The 21,121-nt window shown below is 42.0% G+C and overlaps 2 pseudogenes; both read left to right on the top strand.

The window, feature by feature from the left end:
* Positions 1-300: 300 nt before the first annotated feature.
* On the top strand, positions 301-1,716 carry LOC132168774 (amino acid transporter AVT3B pseudogene; annotated as a pseudogene).
* Positions 1,717-2,433: 717 nt separating this feature from the next.
* On the top strand, positions 2,434-4,355 carry LOC132185371 (class V chitinase pseudogene; annotated as a pseudogene).
* The last annotated feature ends 16,766 nt before the right edge of the window (positions 4,356-21,121 follow it).

Raw genomic sequence — 21,121 nt, 5'->3', positions numbered from 1 at the left:
AAATGCGAATCATTGATATTCTTTATGAAATATTTTAGCTTTCCGGTCTATATAATGATTTTTGAAAACTAGAGCTACGGAAATAGAAAAGATTGGCCATGTATAGGACAAAGCTGTGTTGGGGGACCGGGATCCCCGGCAATGGCCTCAAAATTGCCCATCCCAAATTTTATAAATTTGAACCATTCAATATCATCTAAGGGCTACCATCAAGCCACCTGTCCCACTATAAGTAAATTTATTTACATTTTAAAAAATAAATGTAAAATAAAATAATAAACAAATAAAATATTATTTACACCCTCCTCCCTCCCAAAACCCAGTCTCCGGCGAACCCATCTTCAACGCCGGCCCCGTAAACTCAATGCCGGCCATAACCGTCGACGCCCAGTCCGACACCGACGGTTATATCGTCCAGGAAGGATTCCCACGCTGACCCATTTGGCTCCCTTGAGTATTTTCGCTGATGTAGTCGATTTGGGAGCCATGGGAGTGGTGATGGTGGAGGACGTCTCGCTTTTTCTTCAGCGCAAACCTGCTTTGCAGGCCTTTGGGGGTTTATCTGTTTTCCTTTACGGTCTGGGTGTGGCTGTCTATGCATTTGAAGGGATCAGAATGATTTTGCCTTTGGAATCAAAAGCCAAAGACAAGGACAAGTTTAGAAAGGTCTTGGGATTGTGTATGGCTTTCATTTCTCTGCTATACGGATCATTTGGAGTTCTGGGTTACTTTGCTTTTGGTGAAGAAACCAAAGACATAATCACCACCAATCTCGGCCAAGCATGGATTAGCACTTTAGTCCAGTTGGGGCTGTGTGTGAACCTGTTATTCACCTTGCCGCTGATGATGAACCTGGTCTATGAGGTGATTGAGCGGCGGTTCTGTGGCTCTAGGTACTGCATGTGGCAGAGGTGGTGGTAATTTTGGGAGTGAGCTTGATAGCTTTGTTGGTGCCTAACTTTGCAGATTTCTTGTCCCTGGTTGGGAGTAGCGTGTGTATTGTTCTGCGCTTTGTGTTGCCAGCTCTGTTTCATTTGCTAGTGTCTAAGGAAGAGATGAGTCGGATTGGGATGGTTTTGGATGGGGCTATTGCGGGCTGTCGGTGTCGGACTCAGCATCGACGCGCGGTTATGGCCGGCATGAGTTTACGGGGCCGGCGTCGAAGATGGGTTCGCTGGAGACTAAGTTTTGGGAGGGAGGAGGGTGTAAATAATATTTTATTTGTTTATTATTTTATTTTACATTTATTTTTTAAAATGTAAATAATATTTTATTAATTTACTTATAGTGGGACAGGTGGCTTGATGGTGGCCCTTAGATGACATTGAACGGTTCAGATTAATAAAATTTGGGATGGGCAATTTTAAGGCCATTGCCGGGGATCCCGGTCCGTAGTTGGGTGCTATAGGGCATTTAATTAATTGTAAGGTACATACAATTAGGTATTGGTCATGTCTCAAAATAATATATATTTATTAGACACGTGGTATGATTTGGTTGAAGATCGAGGACGCAATCGTATTCCACTGGATCAGAAAGAGACTGCAACGAGCAAAAGATGGGAAGAAAAAGCTGATCAAATTAGTAGTGCATATACGTACACTATAATAACTCATTTAAAATTATCTGATGAAACGTGTGTATTTGCTTTTACAGATTTATTGGATGAAAATTGTTGTTGAAGCTATTGACGAAGGCTGCAGTTTTTATGGGTAGGTCTTGGTAGATATATCTTGATAGCTACCCATTGGGAATACATTAAATGTTCCATTGGGATACTTGAATGTTTGGAATTCGGAAGATGGGTACAATATCAAAGTTATTTATGGGGAAATCAGTTTGTTTATTTTATGAGATTACAATAAATAATGTTAATTATAATTTGGGTGTTGGTTTGTAACACAAGATTTATTGAAAAAATGTATATATTTATTTCGGTGCATTATAAAGGAGTAGCTCAATCGATTGGGGGCCATGACTTATAAAGCGGAAGTCACAAGTTTAATCTTATTTCTCTTGTGAGGACATGTAAAAAATAAATAAATTCCAAATGTTTGGCTTGTTCAACACGCCTTTCCTCTCATGTATGCCTTTGCACTAATAAGCTTGTTGATAGAAACTGATCATGACAATGCGTCACGGAAGTGTGACGCTAGCCACAGATTCTTAATTCCTGACCCTACAATGCGGCGATTAATTAATGGAGCAACCAACAATAATCAATCAGATAATTTACTAGCTAGTAAGCAAGTAAATTACTCCAAGAGGGAAAAAAGAGAGGAGGTAAAAGCTAGGAAAGCCTACTGCCTATATATAGGCTTGCATTCTCTTCTGAAAACTCCAAGCAACCTATATATATATAGGCTTGAATTCTCTTAAAACTCCAAGCAATATCTCATTCTCATAGCTATTAGCCTTGAGCAAGTTACAGAGATGGTGGGCAGATGGTGGGGAAAATGCATTATAGCATTTCTCATCACCTTCCCTTCAATAGCTCGCTCTAATACTGCTATTGCGGCTATTATTCCCCCGGTGAAAGCCGGATACTGGTATTGCCACAGTGACTTCCCAATCTCGGTGCCTAGCATACCTTCCCAGCTTTTCACCCATCTTTTTGCTGCCTTTGCGGATGTCAAACCCAACACCTATGAAGTCACCTTTCCTGACGAATATAGGGAGCGGTTCTCAACCTTCACCCAATCCGTGCAAAATACAAACAAGAAGGTCAAAACCCTTTTATCCATCGGTGGATTCTCTGGTGCTACCTTTGCTTTAATGGCTAGCCAACTTAGTACCCGCAAATCATTCATAGATTCCTCAATAAAGCTAGCAAGGTCTAACGACTTCCATGGCCTTAGCCTCCACTGGCTGTACCCCTCAACAACGGCCGACATGACCAACCTTGGCTCTCTCCTCGATGAATGGCGTGCAGCTGTTGACAAAGAGTCCGAGCTGACTGGAAATGACCGGTTGCTTCTAGTCGCAGCGGTCAATTACACGTCGTCGACGTTGCCCACAGTTACATATCCCGTTAATCAGATTGCAAGGAAGTTGGACTGGATCAATGTAGTGGCGTATGACTTCTATAACCCCGCTCTGTCAGGGAATAGAACTGGACCTTTTGCTGCATTGCGCAGTCCACAAATCAATGCAGAAACCCCACCTTGTGGGCATAACGTCGTCAGTGCTTGGCTTGCAACAACTATGCCTGCCAATAAAATTGTCCTTGGCCTTCCATTTTATGGCGCCGCATGGCACCTAGTAAATGAAAATAACCGAGAAATATTTGTGGCGGCTGCTGGACCGGCTCAAAGTGATAAAGTATATATTAATGACTCAGATGGGACCTTACCTTATAACCAAATCAAGTATTTCATAGAGAAACACCCAGGTGGCAGACATGATCACAGTGACGAATATGTTGTAGACTATTTCAGTGCTGGGAATACTTGGATTGGTTATAATGATATTCAGAGTATCAGAGCTAAGGTTGAATATGCTAGGGGAAAGGGATTGCTTGGTTACTATGCATGGCATGTGGGCGGCGATAGAGATGGGGCTCTTTCAGGAGCAGGTTAGTATGTTTATATCTTTCCTAAATCATGCATACGTACAATTTGCCTTTGAAGCATATATATGAGGTTTTTTTTTTTTTTTTTGTCACATACACGTGTCTCTGTTTTGATATGTGCATGCATCGTCCATATTAATTCTCACTTGTTAGGTATGTTTAATTCTAATTACTTGTAAGGTATATATGAGTCTGTGATGCAAAGTTAGCTCAATCACCTCCAAAGGTCTCTTGACCGAGCTGGGTGGTCGAATCACCCTAATGACTTTGGGCCTGATAGCTCATCCCCACCCCTTCTAACCTGTTTATAGTGTGGCGGTAAGTGTTTTAAAATAATTATTAGGTGTGCTAGAGCATATTTGCTATTTTTCAAATGTTGCCGTACGTGTCAACATGTAATTTGAAGGTGTAAATCAAGGGTTTTACTTTTACCTCATCCTTATTGAACTCAAACTCTTCCTATTTGAATTTGTAAGTCTTCATTAATCATTCTAACTTGTCACTTGTAATTCTTATTGCTATTGCAGCTTCTGGCGCATGGCCAATTCTCGGACCTGAGCAGGCTGACATCGGCAACGGCACTGACATCAGCATCGCTGACTCCACCGACACTGGCAATGGCACCACCACCGGCACCGGCACCTCCACCTCCACCGCCACCGGCGTCGGCACCGTCACCGGCACTGTCACTAGTACCATCACCAGCACCAACACCAACACCAACACTTTCATCTGCAACAACACTTGTCTGGCACCCACATCGGCACTGGCTAGCTCGGTGTGAACATTCAAGCCACTTATAATATATGTCGTAATCGTTCGATCAGAAGCTTGCATTATCCACAATAAGGCCAACTATCATATGTGTTATAAGGCCAATAATCAGACCCGCGTGTATTTGTATCACAGAAGCTTGTATTATCAACAATAAGGCCTCTTAATTACGATACATGTCCATTGTGTTAAGAAGCTTGTATTGTGTACAATAAGGCCAATTATCAAATATGGTGTGTTGTAAGGCCAGTAATTAGATATGTTGTATTATTTGGAGCATATATATAAAGAAGCTTGTATTATTGATAACTACCGCATAACCAATGCTTTACACGGGATTCTTCATTATAATTTAATTTAATTTTTTTTTACTAAGATTTTCTATTGTACTTTTCATTATAAGTTGTAAAAAAATATATCATGTCTCTTTAAATAAAAAGACATACTAAATGTTATACATCAGTATATTACTCAATATAGTGACATACAATTACAATTTACACAGAACATTGTATAGATGTATAAATTGCATAAAATTTTACTATCACAAGGCCCTTAATTTTAGTTTAATCCATATAAATTAAAACATGTTAAAATCTTCGTTCCTATCATAAAGAAAAAAAAAAAAAAAAAAAGGAGACAGAAAACTTGGATTGCATATGATTAAGTATTAATAGAATGTTAGCAAGGATCTTTAATATTATTGATGTGATACATATCCATATAATTTTGAGCCATTAGAAAATGTACACAACAAAATAAAAGAAAAAAAATCTTTCAATCAATGCAATCAAATAATCCTCCCAATGACTCACATCATATTCAATGCTTAATTATCGCTATGGTGTTTCCAAAGCGTTTAAGGAATGTTAGGTGCTCTCCAAGCGTTTATATTCATTTTTTGCATAACAATCAAATATATTTTAATCTTCTTTGCTTTCAAAAGCATAAAAAACACTTTGAAAAATATACCTGAAAATCTAAGTAAATCTTACAAAAGAAAAAAAACCTATAAAACGATCAAATGAATTAAAACATAAGACCCTTAATTTTAGTTTAATATATATAAATTAAAACATGTTAAAATTGTGTTCTGATATGATTAATTTAAAATCAAAAGAAGTATAAAGGGAAAAAATATAAGAAAAAACATTGATTTTGATTATTAAAGCATTAATAGAAAATTAGTATGAATTTCTGATAAATAAAATTTTGCCTTCTTTTGCTTTAAAAAAAAAAAAAAAAAAATCACTTCCAAAATATGCCTAAAAATCGAAGTAAGTCATAGAAATGAAAAAAAAAATAAAAAAAATCCCTTAAATCATTCAAATGAATAAAACACATAAGACCCTTTATTCTAGTTTAATCCATATAAAGTAAATCATGCTAAAATTTATGTTCCCTTATAAGTAGTTTAAAATGAATAGAAGTACAAAAAAAAAAAAAAAAAAAAAAAAAATAGCAAGAAAACGTGGATTCTGAATCTCTGATTATCAAATCATTAATAGAAAATTAACAGGAATCTCTAATATTATTGTTGTAATACTTATGTTCAAATACAAATAAAACCCACATAATTTTGAACATTCAAAAAAATATGGAACAAAAATAAATAAGAATATTTTTTTATGAATACAATTTTTTTTTTCTTTTTTAAAAAATCTTTTATTTTACACCTTTTCTAATAGCTAGCTAGTAAAGCCCACAGAGACATGCTTGATACCAAACAAATTAAAACATTAATTGGTGAAAAAAAAGGGAAGCCTTTGGCACATTTTATCCGTAGGTGGGGATCGTTCGATCTTCACTAAAATAGCTAGCGACAAAGCAACCTTTCAACAGCGAGAAATGCTAGGCCTCATTTTCCTTACCATATTTTGTTTTTCTTCAAATGGATTCAAATCCACCATTGGATTTTTAGATCTACATGTGGGTCCTATGTATTCAATTGTGGATTTAAAAAAGATTTCCAAAATACACCTATATATATATATATATAAAAATTATTATAATTTAAGAGTAATTTTTTAATTTCATAAAGTTTACATGAACGGTCATTTCACTTTTAAACCGTCAAATTTAACCTCAAACCTTAACGGGAGGGGTGAGCTTGCAGATTTTTTAAAGTTCAAATTGTATATATTTGAACTTTGGTTTCATACAAGGTACGTTGGACTGAAACCAAACCATTATCCTATAATGTTAACTTCTTGATATACCAGAACCCACAAGTTGCTTATACCTACTACGTTTTTGCAGATGCATCGTTTCATGCATGCATGTCGATGATGATGATCATCTGCTTGCTTCCCTAGGTACATACACCTAATCATCAGCATCAATATATCCTGATGTAGATTGCGAAGCCGTCAGTTTGTTTTATTTTCTAAACTGACTTTATGTTGTTATTTTATTAGGGTTAGGGTTTTGGGAGTCTTTATTTCGTTATTTTATTAGGTTTAGAGTTTTGGGGGTATTTATGTCATATTTTATTAGGTTTAGGATTTTAGGCTATAAATATATGCTTATAACCTCCAGAGAAATCAGTTGTTGTTTATTATTGATTTTGTTGAATAAGAATTACTCATAGGTGAGTTTTCTTCATATTTTTCCTTTAAATCATAGATAGACTCTATATTTTGAGAAGAATTCTCAGATCATTAATAGACTCAAGATCTAGAATTACATATTTGCTGCTTTATTGTTGTTCTTTGCTGCAGCCCACTAAGCCGCACTGCATCAGTTGGTATCAGAGCTCAATTACTTTCCATGAATGGGGAGGAGTGACCGTTGTGCAGACATGAACGAGGTGCACGTGCGCACAGAGACAGTACGTAAGGAGCAATCGGCAATTCACTTGCGGCACATGAGTGGTGGGCCAAACGGTTATCGTCGCCAACCAAGACCGCGATTCGCGGAGGCGGAAGGCAAATCTATCGTTGAACATTAGCAACATACGGAGGATCGATTCAGGGTTATGAGGGAGAAAATTGAAGACCTCACTATATGGGAACAGATTTAGAAACTCGTTTGCGGAGTGTCGAACGCACGGACGTCAGCACCTTGCGCAAGCTTATGCCAATCAGTGGGTGAGTAGATTCGAACTCAAAATTTTGAAATTCGATGGGGATCTAGAACCTGAAGAATTTCTGGATTGGGTGTTGGCTGTTGAAGAGGTTTTTGAATTCAACGGGGTGTCCGATGAACAAAGAATCTCTTTGGTGGTACACACATTCCGGGGAAGAGTTGGTGCATGGTGGCAACAACTAAAGAAAACTAGGAAGCGGGAAAGCAAATTGAAGATCAATAGTTGGGAGAAACTATTGAAATATGTGCGGGTCGCTTTCTTGCCCCATAGTTATACGATGGGCCAGAAGTCACAAAATTGGAGACAAAGGTCTATGACTGTGACAAAGAAAATAGAAAATTCTTATAAAAAAATAGGTATTTAGGAAAACATGGAGTGAGGCGAAGAGTCCACGACAGGCTAATTAGACCCCTACTTGCCAACCACAAATCCATAACCCAAATCCGTATTCTGTGGAGGAGGAAAAAGAATCTGTGGATGAAGAGTTTCAGGAATCCGAATTCATTGGTGAAGAGTTCAGACATGAAGATGTTGCAGTTCCTTCGCAAGGATTCATGGATTGGGATTCCCCACCAACCTATGATGACGATGTCCATGAGGAAGAGCCGATTGAAGGACCTTTGGCATCCAACCTAGAGGACGAGTACAAAGAGGATGGGTTTTCTCCCATGTTTGGCGGCCTCTACCCCGAAGATGATCAATTGGAAGAGGAAGAGCCCACGGGTGACATCGCCAATTATGAAGAAGTTGATGAAGACTTTTCAAGTGAAGTACCTAATTTTAATGATGAAGAGATTGATTATGTTGATTTCCTTGGTGTTGAAGATATTTTAAATTATCCTAACGAAGATTATGGTGAGTTTTATGCAGAGGAGGAAAATTATATGTTCACAAGGGAAACAATGGCTGACTCATTCTTGAGTATTTTCATGGCACGTGGAAGGGAAAAGGAGCGAGAGAAGTACGGCAAATCTGAAGTATTGCCAAGTGGTGTGTAGGGCCTTCACAACAACCGTCAAGGTATTCCGATTATGAGGAGCATCACACTTATTATGAGGTGTTGTCTTGTTTTGATCTTGAGGAAGGGAGAGTGGAACGAGTTGATAGGGCATCCGAAGGACTATGGAAAGAACCGGCTGAATTCGAGAACGAATTCTCTCCAACAAGGGGAGAATGATACAGATTGCGTAGCTGTCAGTTTGTTTTATTTTCTAAACCGACTTTATGTTGTTATTTTATTAGGGTTAGGGTTTTGGGAGTCTTTATTTTGGTATTTTATTAGGTTTAGGGTTTTGAGGGTATTTATGTCATATTTTATTAGGTTTAGGATTTTAGGCTATAAAAATATGTTTATAGCATCCAGAGAAATCAGTTGTTGTTTATTATTGATTCTGTTGAATAAGAATTACTCATAGGTGAGTTTTCTTCATATTTTTCCTTGAAATCATAGATAGACTCTATATTTTGAGAAGAATTCTCATATCATTGATAGACTCAAGATCTAGAATTACATATCCGCTGCTTTATTGTTGTTCTTCGCTGTAGCCCACTAAGTCGTTCTGCAACATATCCTTTCTTCAATGCTCTCCAAAATTTCTATCGTCCTCTTTCATGTTTTCCTATCTCTAACATTTCACCCTTCATAATCACAAACATGGGTGAAAGTCTGGGACTGGTATTCTGTCGCACTAGGGGTATCAAGGCGGTTACGGTTAAAGGTTATTGGCAATAACCGCTAACCGTAACCGCCTTAGCGGTTAGTAGATTTCACTAACCGCAACCGTTGTGAACCGCCGGTTAGCGGTTAGTGAAATAGATAACCGCCAGCTAACTGCTTTTTCAAAATTTGGCTTTTTTTTTTTTTTTTTTTGGCTTTTTGGGCTTTCTTTAGGGCTTTTTTTTTACCCACATCTTTTGTTTTGTATTTTTAGTGTCTTCTTGGGCCCAATTGCTATAAAAAGAGCCCATATTGAAAAATAAAAAATATTTGATCCAAAATTTACATTTACTTGTACTTTAAAAAAATTTCCATAAATATTAAATCATAACTGGTTAACTTTTTTATTTTTTATTTTTTATTTTTTAAAAAACAACATATATATATATATAAATCAACGCAACATATAAAAAAAAGTTCAGAATTCAAACAACTGTCGCAACATATAATGATAATACATTAATACTTAAATTGTGTTTATAAGTAACACATTGGTCATTGTTTACTCCAATGTCAATTACTTAATTTGATATTATACGAATCATATCATCATTGTACATTAATAATATGATTAACTTGAAGTATTGAATAAAGTAGAATAACTGGTCCTTCTTTATAACAGTTATGATTAACTTGTTATGCAGAATAACCAACGCACGTGCGTTGGTTAAATCAAGCTCGTCATCATACAAAAACTGTGCATCAACAGTTTGGCGCCGTTTGTGGGAAATTCGGTTTTCATCAGTTCTTACTATCTACTAATCCAGTATGGTGAGTACTCGGGCAACTGTAGCAGCTTCCAGCGCACCACCACCTAATTTAGCAGAGTTCATGAAGCTGATGACTGAGTCCATGAAGGCTCTGGAGAAGCAGAATGAAGACCTGGCTATAAGGCTCACAGCTGCTGAAGGCCGCAATAGCCAGAGGGACCAAGAGCTTGAGGAAAGGCAAGCAAAAAGGCGTGAAGAGAGGCGCGAGAGGGAAAGGAGTGTGGAAATCCGCGATGGGAGGCGGATTGCTGGTTCCCATCGTGATGAAGAAGCAAGTTCAGTTCAAGCCAGCCATGATACTACTGTCCAGAATGAGGAATGTCGTGAGTCGCAGAACCCAGAGAGGTCTCAGCATACTAGGCCTCGAAGGGAGCAACCTCCTGGGCGAAATGAGACCCAGATGAGTGCTGACATGGAAGATCTCAAAAGGAAGTACGAAGAACTAACTCGCAAGTTGGCTGTGAAGGAGGAGAAAACCCCGGCTGAGGAGCTTATGGATAGCACCGACTTACCTTTCTCCGATCGAGTGTTAAGTTTCCCTTTGCCTAACAACTTCAAAATGCCTCGCATCAAGGAGTTCAACGGTGATGGCGACCCTTCTAAACATATGGAAAGCATTCGTGCTCATTTTTCCCTTCATAGGTTTCTGGATGAAATAGCATGCAGAATCTTTCCCCTCACTTTAGAAGGAGTTGCTCAGGACTGGTTCGCTAGATTACCTGCCAAGTTAGTTGATAATTTCAAGGAACTCAGAAGCCTCTTTTTAAGCCAATTCCTGGCAACCCGGAAGAGGAAGAAGCACTCAGCTTGTTTACTGTCACTTTGTTAGGGGAAGGAAGAGAGCCTGAAGCATTTTATGCTTAGGTTCAACAAAGAAAAGCTGTTGGTGGATAACCCAGGTGATCAAACGGTGTTATCCGCATTATGGCATGGAGTTCGGCCGAATGGGCCTCTAATGACCGAAGTATCAAAGAGTTCGACAGAGATAACTCTTAGCGAGTTTATCAAGAAGACAGAAGAGTATAGCAATCAAGAGGAAATGATTAAGGCTCTAACGAAAGGTCAGGAGGAAGAAGACCGAGAAAAGGAGGATGCCAAAAAAGAGCTACCTGTAACCTCTACTCCAAAGGAAGGGAAATTCCAAAAGAAAGTAGCAAAGAAGACTGTACCAACCTTTCCAAAGATAGAACCCTGGAGACGCGAAGATCGAAGGTTTACACCTTTGAATGCCGGGGTCAATGAAGTGTTCATGGAAATTAGAAGAGACCCAGCCTTCAGGTGGCCGAGTAAGTTAAGGGGTGATTCGAGGAAGCGAGATCGGACGAAGTTCTGCGAATACCATAATGATCATGGGCATTTGACCGAAGATTGTATAACCCTATGACAGGAGATCAAAACCTTCATCAGAAATGGAAGGCTGGTAAGGTTCCTTGCAGGAGAAAGGAATCGGGACGCAGTTCACCAACAACCCCTCTTGTTAGATGCAAACCGAGACGTAGGAGGACGAGAGCCGAGATCTGATCGGGAGGATGGCTCGAGAGAGGATCTGAGACCCCTCGGGACCAAGGTGTGGTAGGCGAAATCCACACTATTGCTGGAGGAATAGCTGGTGGAGGACAGTCTAATTCAGCCAGAATAGCCTACGCTAGGAAGACACAGGTCGAGGAAGTCTTTACAGTACAGAGACCTTCCAAAGTTGCAAAAAAGGATTCAGTGATCCTTTCTTTCTCTGAAGAAGATGCTAGGGGGGTAATGCAGCCACATGATGATAAGCTAGTCGTAACAGTGACGGTGGCTAATCATATAATCCATCAAATTTTGGTGGACAAATGGGAGTTCGGCTGATGTTTTATATTGGCCGGTTTTTAAGCAAATGGGTATTGATCGTGATAGGATCAAACCATTTAGCTCTCCCCTGGTTGGATTTACAGGAGAGCAAGTCCAGCCGATTGGTCTTATTTCACTCCCTGTAACGGCAGGGACAGCACCTAAGCAGAAAACTGTGATGGTAGATTTCCTGGTTATTGACCGACCAGGTACCTACAATGCCATTATCGGTAGACCTGCTTTGAATAAGTTGAAGGCCATAACTTCAACGTATCACTTGATGATGAAGTTTTTGACAGAAGAAGGAGTCGGAGAAGTGAAGGGGGATCAGACCCAGGCAAGAAGATGTTACAATACGTCTCTTAAGAAGGTCTCGGATCCGACTCCTATTGTAATTGGTACAGTAGGTGGTAATAGCAGGAATGAGCCAAAGGGAGAGCCAGTTGAACCTCTGGAAGATGTGGTAGTAAGTGGAGGCAAGATTTTGAAGATTGGGACACAGCTTAGTCCCAGAATCCGAGACGGCCTCATCACCTTCCTACGAGGGAATTTAGAAGTTTTCGCATGGACCCATGAAGATATGCCAGGAATTGATCCTAAAGACATCCTCCACCAGCTAAATGTGGATCCGAGTGTGAAGCCGGTGAAGCAAAAGAGAAGAAAGTTCGCTCCTAAACGAAATGTGGCTATAGCTGAAGAAGTGGAGAAGCTTTTGAAGGCTCGTTTCATCGAAGAAGTTTATTATCCCGATTGGTTAGCCAATGTAGTATTGGTCAAAAAATCCAATGGGAAATGGAGGATGTGCGTGGATTTTACTGACCTCAATAAAGCTTGCCCAAAAGACAGCTTTCCGTTACCTTGCATCGATGCATTGGTGGACTCAACAGCTGGGTATGGCTTACTCAGCTTCATGGACGCTGTCTCTGGTTACAACCAGATATACATGCATCCAGAAGATCGTGAGAAAACTGCGTTCATAATTGACCGAGGCCTGTACTGTTATAAAGTCATGCCTTTCGGTTTGAAGAATGCAGGGACAACATACCAGAGGCTGGTAAACAAGATATTCTGAGACCAGATCGGACGCAATATGGAGGTATACGTCGATGACATGCTAGTCAAGAGTGTGCTGCCACAGGACCATGTACTCGACTTACGAGAGACGTTTGCAACCTTGAAGAAATACGGGATGAAGTTGAATCCCTCAAAGTGTGCGTTTGGAGTCTCATCAGGAAAGTTCCTCGGTTACATGGTATCAAGCCGAGGAATAGAAGCTAATCCTAAGAAGATACATGCTGTCTTGGATATGCAGTCTCCAAGAAACTTGAAGCAGCTTCAGCAATTGACAGGAAGAATAGCGGTACTAAATCGGTTTATTTCACGATCAACCGATAAATGTCTTCCATTTTTTAAAGTCTTGCGAAAGGCTTTTGAATGGACAAACGAATATGAAGAAGCCTTCGGGCAGCTAAAAGAGTATCTGGTGAGCCTGCCTTTGCTAAGCCAGACAATACCTGGAGAAGTACTATATTTGTATTTAGCCGTGTCTCAAACGGCTGTCAGTGCTGCATTAATCCGAGAAGAAGAAGGAATTCAAAAGCCTGTATTCTTCATAAGTAGAGCTTTGAGAGGTCCTGAAGAAAGATATCCCCAGATGGAGAAACTGGCTTTCGCCTTGGTCATAGCATCCAGGAAACTCCGACCTTACTTCCAAGCTCATACTATCAGGGTGTTGACTGAATACCCTTTGAAGAAAGTACTAAGAAAGGTAGATCTGTCGGGAAGATTAGCTAACTGGGCGATTGAGCTGGGAGAATTCGACATTGAGTTTCTCCCTCGGAATTCTCTCAAGGGCCAAACACTGGCTGATTTTCTAGTAGAATTCACTAATCTGCCAGACGTCACCAGTTGGCCGAGTGATGAGACCTGGGTAATTTACGTAGACGGATCATCTACGAAGAAGCATGGTGGAGCTAAAATAGTAATGATTACTCCCGATGGGGAAGAATTGTGTAGTTCCTTGAAGTTGAAGTTCAAAACCACAAATAACGAAGCCGAGTACGAGGCAGTCTTGGCAGGACTCGGTTTAGCTCTTGAAATGGGAGCCAAATTTGTGGAAATACGGAGTGACTCCCAGGTCGTCGTAGGGCGCATCCGAGGTGAATTTGAAGCCAAGGGAGACAAAATGAAGTTATACTTATCTAAAGTGCAAGATTTGCAAAGTTTATTCAATAAGTTCAGCATTGTGAAAATTTCGAGGCCGAAAAATGAGAGAGCAGACCAATTGGCCCGAATAGCCTCAACAGCTAACGGAGAGATTGAAGCCGAGACTCCTATCCAAATTCTTCCACAATCATCCGTTACCGAGACGGTGTCGGTCTCAACAGTCGAGACCATACTTGATTGGCAACTGAAAATCGTGGAATACCTGGAGGAGTACTTCCCTCAGATAAAAAACTAGCTACCCGGTTGAAGGTAAGAGCAGAAAGGTTTACAATGGTAAATGGAATCCTTTACAAAAGGGGTTTCATGTTGCCACTCTTAAAATGTGTTTCGGAGGAAGAAGGAAATTATATCCTTAGAGAAATCCATGAAGGGATTTGTGGAAGCCATTCTGGAGCCAGAATACTGGCACATAAAGTAGTCCGAGCGGGTTTCTATTGGCCCAACATGAATCGGGACTCGGCAGATATAGTCAGAAATTGTGACATGTGCCAGCGATTCGCTAATATCACTCATCAACCTCCTGAAGACCTGAGTGCAATCTCTTCACCTTGGCCCTTCTCTCAATGGGGGGTAGATATAGTAGGACCATTGCCTCGGAGCAGGGGAGGTGTACGGTTTGCGGTTGTTGCTGTAGACTATTTCACCAAGTGGGCAGAGGTTGAAGACTTAGTGAATATCACAGCCAAGGAAATAGAACGATTCTTATGGAAGAACATCATATGCTGTTATGACATTCCTCATGCTTTTATCACAGATAACGGCAAGCAGTTTGACTGTGACTCATTCCGAGCCTGGTGTGCCCAGCTTTGAATAAGGAACTATTATTCGTCTCCAGGGCACCCCTAGGCTAATGGGCAGGTAGAGGCTACCAACAAAATGATCTTCAAGATTTTGAAGAAGAAGCTAGATGATCGGAAGGGTAACTGGGCGGAAGACCTTCCCGAAGTATTATGGGCATACCGAATAACCAAGAGAATTTCAACTGAGGAGACGCCATATGCCTTAGCATTTGGGACTGAGGTAGTCATTCCAGCCGAGGTAGGCTCGGGCAGCTATCGTTTAGAGACCTTCCAACCCGAGACTAATAACGAGGGTTGACAGCTACACTTGGACTTGCTACAAGAAAAGCGGGATCAAGCCCAGTTGACTATGGCAGCATACCAGGCAAGAGTGACTCGATATTTCAACAGAAAGGTCAAGCCTCAGAGCTTCAAAGTTGGAGATATGATCCTATGTAAAGCTATTCTGGCGACCAATGACCCAGCTGAGGGAAAGCTGGCTCCTAATTGGGAAGGACCTTATTGGGTAATTGAGTGCAAAAGAGCAGGAGCATACCACTTGGAGGATTCCAAAGGTAAGGCTCTTCCGAGGCCTTGGAACGCTGAGCACCTTAAAAAGTACTATGTCTAAATGCTGTGATATGTGATTTCTTTGTCATTTCATTATTTTCATTTCAATGAATAAAAGTATCTCGGAGTTAAGCAGCATATAAAGTTCATATGTACAAATTAAATGATTCTATTAACTCGGAGAAGATGGCTGAAAAGGCTCTTCCGAGCCTTAAAGAGGTGCTACCAAAAGAAGCTCTCTCATAACGTAACAAAATCTAGAATCAAAAACCTCATCAAACTCCCCGAGACCTGACTCGGGGTAGTAATCGAACTCCCCGAGACCTGACCCGGGGTAGCAATCAAACTCCCTGAGACCAAACTCGGGGTAGCACAACTAAAGGTGAAGTCAAAATCTCGGAGAATTAACTCGTAGAAATATAATTATAAGTTTTCCGAATACCTTAAGTAATAAACAAGCAGCAGAAAGTTATTACTCCACGATTCGTATAAACACAAAAACTCATTTCATTAAAAAGAAACTTGAGGTATATACAAAGGAACCATTAAAAGGTGTTACATCATCTTGCCTTGGGAGTGAAAACGGGAGTAACATCAGGGGCTTCAGCAGATGCGGACTCGGCAGAGTGGGCATCATCAAGAGCAGACTCGGTGCCTTGGTGCTGTTGATCCAAAAAGGGATCGTAGAAGCATTCTGTTATCCCTGCTGCATCAGGCATTTGTTCTTGGCCTAGGTTTACCAGTTGCGCCATAGCTGCGTCCGAACAGGGGATATCCTCGACCTTCACCCTGTCATGATCTATCTTCCGGGTCGAGTCCTTAGCCCAAGTTCGAAAGGTCTCAAAGCCAAGAATGAGCCCGTCAGCCCAGGCAGAATTTCGAACCCATAAGGCAAAGGAAAGCTGACGCAAATAATTGGTAGCTCGGCTTTTAGCCTCCCTCAGTTGAGCCCTTATTTGGGCGTACTTTCCTTTAAAGAATTTCAGCTTCTCCTCGGCTACCACTTTGGCTTCATTTGTCTTTGTCACCAAAGCCTTTAGATCCGAGACCTCATCTTGGGCTGATTTCAGTTGGTCCGAGACCCCTACATGTGTTTCTTCCAGTTGATTGAAGTTCTCCTTAATAATAGAGTTATCCTCTTGTAGACGGTTCACTTCGGCTCGGAGGCCTTCAATCTCGGTCAGCAGATCGTTAACCTTTGATTCCGCTTTCGCCCTTGCCGCCGCGGTCGCCGCGGCCTCGGAGGTCTTGGCTTGTAATTTAGATTGCTTCTGTCTCGAGAGTAGCAGTTCCTTGTCTTGCACCGCCACGACCTTCGTCAATTTTGCATTTTCGGCCTCCAGCTTTGTGACCCTATCTTTAAGGCGGCTTGTCTTAGTGGCCGAGTCCTGTGCCGTCTTTCGAAAATAGCAGTATAATATCAACGACTTCATGAAACTCTACAACGGAAATTTAGTTAGCTTATATAAAAAGAAAGAAAGAACTAAGGTAAGAGTTGGGAAACTTACGACAAGTTGGTAGAAAAGCATTTGTTCAGTCATGCCCTGGGCGGATGTGTCGCGTTCCATAATGAGGCCCTCATGAGGAACTAAATCCACCAGTGCTTGGAAAGGGTTGCCCCTCAGGTCGCCACCAAATGTAGCAAGAGGTCCGCCGACAGTCCAATCCACTGCTTCAGGTCTTATAAGACTCTTGGAAGAAGAAAAGGTCTTGGCAGCGGAGGCCCTCTCGGCAACAAGGACTTTCTCGGCCGCAGAGGCCCTCTTGGCAGCAAAGGCCTTCTTGGCAGTAGAAGGTGTCGGCTGAGAGGTCTCGGCAAGTTTCGAAGCCTGAGCCATATGATCACCCTCGGCGATAGGTGATAAAGGCCGAAGTCCTGCTCCTTTCTCTGCAGCCACAGTGTGCCCCTAGGCTCTCTCTTGCACCATCCCTACAGAGCCTTCAGAATTCTCTTCCAGCTCTATATCATCTAGGATGTGTTGGATGTTCGAGCCCAGAGGTTGAAACGATAGGGACTCGATGGGAATCGCATGCTCTACAACAGCTCCTACTGAGGCTAAAGGAGCAGCATTCAGCGGTCGAACAGAGATGGGCTCATTTGCGAGGAAGGCCTCGACCTCTGCAACAGGTCTCACCACAGGTTTGGGGCCAGTCTTCCTCCTAGCAGTTAGAAGGCCCGCAAGTTGGTCTTACGCTTTTGCTTCAGCCACCTTCTTTAGTTTCTTCTTTTCCGGTTGAGGGGCCTTAAGGTCCTCAAGCTCGTCAACCAATCTCAAGACTCTGGCTGCCCGAGGAGGAGTGCCAGGCTTTTTGGCCTTGGCATCCATTTTTAGGGGGCCAGTAGTCTGAAATTGTTGGACCACAGGTGGAGCTGGACCCCCACGTATTTTTAAAGCCCCACCGGTTTGAAGAGGGTTGTTCTTCTGCTTAGGCTGTTCAACCATTTTACCTTTGCCTTTGTCAAGTCGAGATTTCCGGGGGGTAGCTCCTCGGGTGTTTGCAGCCGGAGGACCCGAGGCGGCAAGGCTTAGGTCTCGGACGACCACGGAGGCAAGTCTCTTTCTTTTTCCGCCAGCGCCTCCATCAAGGTTCTCGATACCCTTTCCTTCAGAGAATGTCTCCATCAATTCAGTATAGAACATCAGGTTTTCATGTCTCCGAGCCCATGCTGCGATGTTGTCCACATGCCTCAGTTCGTCTTCACTGAGAGTTGGTTCCTTGGAAGCATTTCTAGCAGGGACACTTGTCTCCCGCTGCAGCCTTGGACCTTCAGCAATTTCGATGGGGTGAAACTCCCACTGACCAGTGGCGAAGAAATACTTAGCTTCCCACCCGTGATTGCTGGAATATTTGCCATCCATATGTATAAACTTCCCCCGTTGAGATTGGAAGTTGTATAAACCCTCACACTTTGGGTTCTTCTGAAGCCGATAGAACCACAAAAACTCCCCGGCGGAGAGGTAATGGCCTGGTCTAAGGGCCATTGGCCAGAGCAAAGTACAGGCATAGAAGACCCTCCAACCGTTAGGCACAATCTGGTGTGGAGCCAGATTTATAAGACTCAGAAGCTTTCGCACTACCCTCGGGAAAGGCAATCGAAAACCAGAACGAAACATGGTCTCGTATAAACAGACCTCATGTGCGTCAGCACGCACAATGGCGCCTACTTGCTCCTCATCAAATCGAAGCTTCATTGATCTGGGAATGAAACATTCCTCTCAGATTCTAGCTTCGTCAGCCTTGGTTAATTCCGACCGCCAGCAGGTTGGGTAAGTATTACCTCCGAGACCATCAGAGCTTGATCCTTCGTCGCCAGACATGATGACAAGTTACTTTAAGGAAAGGGGAAGCAAGAGAAGAAGAAGCTTGCTCTCGGAGAACGAAGAAGCAAGGTTTAGATTTTTGTTGCGAGAAGATAAAAGAGGAGTGAGTGGAAAAAGGGACAACAGTCTATTTAAAGGGGCTCACCTCGGTAACAGGGGTATTAAATGCGCCAGATGCGACAGGGTCTCGGGATACCAACCGACGCCGCCTGCAGATGACGCGTGCAAGGTACTCGAACGACAGGGTTGATGATGCGACAAGGTCTTGGAATACCAACCGACGCTGCCTAAAAATTTGAATTTCAAATTTTCCCTCCGAAATTTGAAATTTGAATTTTCCCTCCGAAATTTGAATTTTGAATTTTCCATCCGAAATTTGAAATTTGATTTTCCCTTCGGAATTTAAAATTCAAATTTTACCGCCCTAGTTATCCGAGACGAGGTCGGAAAGTCATTGACTATCTTGGAACTTCCCTTAAGAAAGTTGGCCTCGGTAGGTAGACCCATCCCGTCAAGACATGAAATTTCTGTAGTTTTGCAAACATCGAAATTGGGGGGTAACTGTGGGGTCATGGATCAGCCCTTAACTTATTCAACAGTCCTCAGGCCCAATCTGAGAAAGCCCAAGACCTGGACCTAAGACTCATGAATCCGAGACCTACGTCCGAGACCCAGTGAGCCGAGTCTTTTGTATCCGAGACTATTAAATCCGAGACCCCCTAAGCCGAAGCCGTAAGGTCCGACACTAACTCAGGACATACAGGCCTTAGCAAAGGGAATAACTCCGATATCCTAAAAGATATTATTGTTAGTAATATCTATTTACAATCCAAATATATCAATGAAGATACGCCAGTTAGCATCTGAAGTCACAAAGGCGACCGAGTCCCACTCGATCCCCTGATCTCAGGACATTAAAATCGTGGAACAACTAACAAACATGATCCTTCATTCAAATGTTTGTTCAGCTGATATCGATAGGCTTGGGTATCGGTCAAAACGGTCCGGTTTTGGACCTTATCGGTTATTAACCGATAATTTTCGGTTAAACGGTTTATTAACCGATACCGAACCAATTAGAATTTTAACCGATAATTTCGGTCGCCAGATAAGAAAACAGCAAAAGAAGAAAAAAAAAAATTCCAGAGTTTACGGTTTACTTGTAACAGAGAGGCGAGAAATCAAGAGTTTCTGATCGTTTCCACAAAAATAAACAGCACGGCTGCACGGCGCACGAGCGTGGAGCTGGTTTCCAAATGTGGTCTCCTAGAGATTCGCACAGGCGGTGATAGTGGCGGAGAAGCTGCAGTGGTCTCACTGGTCTGGTTTTGGGTATTGCCGTATTGGGAGTCTGGGACGAGTGGATTTGGGTGAATAGGCTGAGGTAATCGGAGATTCGGAGTAAGTGAGCAACGGCCGTGCACTTACAGAGTTACAGTGGGTTCGATCGTTCGAGTCTCGCGAGAGAGGCGAGAGAGGGGAGAGACCGAGAGAGTGAGAGACTCGGTCAGCGACTCAGCGGCTTAGAGTCTTGCGAGAGAGGCAAGAGAGGGGAGAGACCAAGAGAGTGAGAGACTCGGTTAGCGGCTGAGAGTCTTGCGAGAGAGGCGAGAGAGGGGACTGGACTGGGGAGAGAGCGGCTGTGGCGCATACAATGGGTCAGTGGGTAGGGAGTTAGGGTTCGACTTTGAGTCTTTGATGACAGTAAAAAGGGAATTTAACCTACAAAAACAATAAAACATTACATACATAAACGGTGTCATTTTCTACTTGGTGAACAGTATATTGGTTCTTATCGGTTAAACCGGTTAACCGATAAGAACACCTTAACCGAACCGAACCGAACCGATAAGGATTCCGGTATAAGTTTTCTAACCAATAAGGATATCGGCATATCGGTTACGGTTAATATCAGTTCGGTCGAAACCGGTAGACGGCCGGTAATCGGTAACCGGTTAATCTGCCCACCCCTAGATATCAAGGGATAAGATTCCTGAATGGATGGGAAATCAAATCCTCTCCCTACCTATAAATACAAGTCATGTTATCAAAGCAAAGGTAATCACAACTCTCGTTATCTGAGCTTCGTAGTTGTTGGCAATATCCTTTCTCTTTCCCATTTTGACTTAGGCATCGGAGTGCTCACGCCGGCTCACCCCCGGTCACTTCGATCCTTCTTTATTCTTTGTTGTGCAGTTCAAATCGTTCGTGCGTTGGTTAAATCAAGCTCGTCATCATACAGAAACTGTGCATCAACAAATTCAATCATTGAAAGTGTGTGCGCAGGAGTGCCGATGCTTTGTTGGCCATTCTTTGGGGATCAACAAATGAATTGCAAGTATACTTGCAATGAATGGGGCATTGGCATGGAGATAAATAACTGCACCAACATGGAGGAAGTAGGAAAGCTTGTGAGAGAGCTGATGGAGGGAGACACGGGTAAGAAAATGAAGAAAAAGGTGATGGAGTACCGGAA

Source organism: Corylus avellana, chromosome 2 (assembly GCF_965113065.1).
Source record: "Corylus avellana chromosome 2, dhCorAvel1.hap1.2, whole genome shotgun sequence".
In the NCBI taxonomy this organism is placed as follows: Eukaryota; Viridiplantae; Streptophyta; class Magnoliopsida; order Fagales; family Betulaceae; genus Corylus; species Corylus avellana.
Note: the sequence above shows the minus strand (reverse complement) of the source record. Positions and strands in the feature narration are given on the sequence as shown.